Source organism: Sturnira hondurensis, unplaced genomic scaffold, assembly GCF_014824575.4.
Source record: "Sturnira hondurensis isolate 20B ecotype Veracruz unplaced genomic scaffold, ASM1482457v3 Scaffold0021354, whole genome shotgun sequence".
Lineage (NCBI taxonomy): Eukaryota > Metazoa > Chordata > Mammalia > Chiroptera > Phyllostomidae > Sturnira > Sturnira hondurensis.
In genome coordinates, this window is record NW_028093985.1 from 35363570 (window position 1) to 35367407 (window position 3838).

Consider the following 3838-nt stretch of genomic DNA (forward strand, 5'->3'; position numbering starts at 1 on the left):
GAAAGTGCTTCATCAATTGTCACTTGCTTGCCCATTGGCACCCCTCTCTCTCGTGATGAAACAGAGGTTGACACATCAGCCTTACATGGTAGCTTGCAGAGTACAGAACCCTTACATGTTTGCTGTTACTATTTTATACTTTCGCTCATTTTAAGTGCTAATCATGGGTCACAAAAAGATTAAGAGTGACACCACTTAGCCTAAACAGCAGTTAAGAAGAACCACAATCAAAAAGAAAAAAAAAGATCATAGCTAAGTATGAGAGTGGTGTAGGTGTGACTGGCACCGCTGTTGTTCCAGGCACTGAGAATGATGATCTTGACAGTAGTGAAAAATAAGAAAGTGATTAAACAGCAGGTGTTGCTAGAGGTGTAAAGTCTGTGAGTAAGCAACGTTCACAGACATTGGAAGAAGTTGAAAATTGCTTTACATCTAGATTAATGAAAAACAGTGATTGACAATATTTCTGAGGGAATAATTTGCAAGAAAGCCAGGCAATTGCATGCTGATCTGTTAAAAGGAAAGCCTGGAACAAGTGGTGAGAGCACTGAAGTGTTTAGAGCCAGTCATGGATGGTTCAACAAATTTAAAGTGGCATTCATAGTGTGGTGAGGCTTGGAGAGGCAGCCAATGCCGGCAAAGACACTGCCGAAAGCTATGTCACCAAATTTGGGGAATATGTAGAGGCTGAGGGTTTTGTCCTCTAACAAATGTTTAACTGTGACAAGACTGGTTTGTTCTGGAAGAAAATGCCTAACAGAACCTACATCACTCAAGAGGAGAAGTCATTGTCAGGGCACAAGCTGATCAATGAAGGACAGGCTAACTCTGTTGTCATGTGGGATTGCTAGTGGGGATTTATAACTTAAGCCTCTACTAGTGTATCACAGTGACAACCGGGAGTTTTCAAGAGAAAGAATGTGATAAAAAAAAGCAAGTGAAGTATGATGTGGAGGGCCAATACTAAAGCTTGGGTGACAAGGTAGTTCTTAATAATTTCTAATTACATTATTTCTTGTAGGAAAAATTCATTTGGTACTGATTGGTTTCAGCACTTGTCATGAATTCTGGAATGAATTAATAACAAATTCTGAGGCACCACTGTATACAATAACAAAAAAATAAAACCCTCAATAGATGGATTCAACAATATAATGAAGAAAGAGGAAAGAATCAGTGATCTTGAAGATAGAACATAAAAAATGTACCTACTATGATCTACAGAGAGTAAACAGACTGAATATAAAAACATGAACAGAGCCTCAAGAACCTATGGGGCCATAACTAAATTTCTAATGTTTTTTAACATGGAGAGGAGAAAGAGGATGAAAACAACAATGGAAAGCATTTGGAGAAATAATGGCTGAAAATTTTTCCAAATTTGGTGAGAGACATAAACCTACATATTCAAGAAGCCATATGAACTCCAAATAGGATGAGTCTAAAGAAATTCCCACCAAGACATCAAAATCAAAGTTCTAACAGTTAAAGACAAGGGAAAATCTTGAAAACAACCAGAGGGAAACAACACCTCACCAATAAGAAAAAAAACAATTTGACTGGTATTAGGTTTCTCATCAGAAGCTATGGAAGTCAAAACAAAGTGGTTAACATTTTTTCAAGCGCTAAAAGAACTGTCAACCCAGAATTCTATATTCAGCAAAAATAACCTTCAGAAATGAAGGGTAAAGCAAGATATTCACATGATGCGGACACCAGCCTGCAGTGTCCTCATCATTATGGATGAAACTAGACATTCACACAGACTACTGAGTCCGGTGGAGGAAAAGGGCGAGCATGGCTTTTCTCTCAAGGGGAGCAAAAGCCACAGCCTTTGCCATAACCAGCTTTTATTGGGTTTCTTGGCACATTACCCAATGGTCCTCATTTACTATGCACAGGTTGCTTTAGGTGGTTACCTTTTACAGAAAACAAAGGAGCCAATGCCACTAATCACACCACAGAACAGGGATATTTGCAAATGAAAAGGGCAAAATTGGCTGAACCTGTTACACTTGTCCTTGAAAGGTTTAGTGTGGATTTTAGGAAGTTATTTTGCAGTAAATATTTGCCACTGGGGCCTGGGCCCATGCCACACAGAATGGTCTCCTACATTCACAGATAAGGAAAACAGAGAATTTTTCACCAGTAGAACTTATCCTTAAAAATGCCTATATGAAGTTCTTGAAACAAATTAAAAAAGCAATTAAGACAATAATAGAAAAAGGAAACTTGGAACACCGGGAAGGAAAAAAACAACAACAGGAACAATAAAAATATGAGTAAATACAATGGATTCTCCTCTTGAGTTCCTAAATTATGTTTGACCACTGAAGCAAAAAGTGTAACATTGTCTTATATGGTTTTTATATTTAAAGAGGAGATAGTTAAGATAATTATGAATGAAAGAGAGTTAAGAGACTTAAATAGCAACAAGATTTCTACACTTTAACTGGTAAAATGTTGACACAAGTTGACTATGATAATTTATGCATGTATAATGTAATAACCAGAATAACTGTGAAAAAATTTAAAAGATACACTAAAAAATGGTAGTTAAAATGGAATTTCATGAAATGTTCAAGTAACCTAGAGAAAAGCAGGAAAAGGGTAACAAAAAAATGAAAAAAACACAGGGATAAAATAATATACAAAAAACAAAATGGCTTACTTACATCCTAACATATCAATAACTTTTTTAAAATGATTATGGATGGACTGGGTGCTATCCCATGTTTCTCAGAATTCTGTTTTTGCTGTTGTTGTTGCCCTAAACCTTCATTTGGTAAAAGGAAGGCTTGAATTCTTAGATACAACCAGAATTGTTAAAGTCACATTTTCCCCTATGGTTGTCTCTTCATATGACTCATTATCTGTTTGAAATTGTATGTTCTTCAAAGCCACAAACCTTAGAAACTAGAGAAATAATTAGTTAAGGAAGGTTTACAATAACCTAAAGCTATGATATAGTATTTAGCACTTCCTCCAAACCAAGGCTTTGTAAACATGTCAGAATTAAATTAAGCCTTTTCCCCCCTATTGTACCTCTGCCCCTTAACCAAGTATGAAGACAATGTTATCATGTTAAGATGAAGAGGTACTCCACACTTCACGATATGTGGTTGGAAATGGGATGAAAGAGTCTGACATAAGACCATCTGGGTATAAAATTTATCTTTTCTTTCCTTATGTCATCCCTGAGGTTTGCTAATTTTTGGAGACTCTTTTTACATAAAAGAAATATATCTATCTTGAGGATTTAAAAGTTTTATAAATGTGACTATGTCTAACATACAATGAAGGAAACAATAGGTACTTAACATTAGTTAAGTTACCTCCTTCCATCTCAGTTTTCTGTTGGACAGACAAATCCAGAAATATTTAGAATGGAGCTGGAGTGTGTACATATTTTTATATTATCTTAAACAATTTGTGAACCTGAATATAATCCTGATATGTAGATCACTTGGAGAAGAAATAACTACTGCATTTAATCATGCTATCCCTCCTCTTCTGAGTGACCATTTAATCTACTATCCTATCTAGAGCACTTCTGAGAATAAAAGAGGACATTATTAATATACTTCTCCAGAATATTAGGATTGTCATGAAAAAATCAGGATATAAAGTCACAGATCAGAAATTCAGCTATAACCCAAGAACTGAGTCCCAAGGGCATCAGAACAGCTAAAATGAAGACCCCACAATAAAGACTCACAAATTCACTCAGGTCTTGCATTGTATTTTTCAAAAGACTCCAGTAGTTCTCAGCGGAGTCCATTTAACTCTTATTTTATATCTAGTTACTAAGTAGAAAGGTGGCAAGGGAGATAGTACA